General features: G+C 39.5%; 1 protein-coding gene across 1 annotated transcript in view; it reads right to left on the reverse strand.

The window, feature by feature from the left end:
• Positions 1-400, reverse strand: part of LOC116685794 (uncharacterized) — a 2,943-nt gene continuing 2,543 nt past the window's right edge. The window contains exon 5 of the mRNA XM_032510734.1: positions 1-66. The gene's annotated coding sequence lies outside the window, so the exon portion shown is untranslated. The remainder of the gene's footprint in view (positions 67-400) is intronic.

A 400-nucleotide genomic window follows, 5' to 3' on the forward strand; every position in this document is an offset into this window, starting at 1 on the left:
CAGGTGTAGGGTGCACAAACTGAGGCAAGTAGAGTCCCTCCTGACATGAGGGAGCAGGTGGGTCCACTGGAGTTGAAAAAAAACAAAATTAATTCAAATTCCAAAGTGCAAAAGGTAATGAATAGGTTACATGAGAAACACACTACACTGTCTGTGGGTCAAACCTTAAAAGCTGTTGCAGAAAGTGTTAGTGTCATCATCCATTAAAGACAAAATATCTGCTGTAACTTCAGGCCTGTAGCTGACACTGAGAGCATTCTGGGTATTTATTCCTGAAATTGGGGTTGGTCACTGACTCGCTATGGTCCAGTAAAAACAAATTATCTCCTAATGTCATGATTCTTTTGTTTTTAGATGATCTTAAGTGTTCCTTCACAGGTTTAGAAAATGTTCCTATACT

Source organism: Etheostoma spectabile, unplaced genomic scaffold (genome assembly GCF_008692095.1).
Source record: "Etheostoma spectabile isolate EspeVRDwgs_2016 unplaced genomic scaffold, UIUC_Espe_1.0 scaffold270, whole genome shotgun sequence".
Taxonomy (NCBI): Eukaryota; Metazoa; Chordata; class Actinopteri; order Perciformes; family Percidae; genus Etheostoma; species Etheostoma spectabile.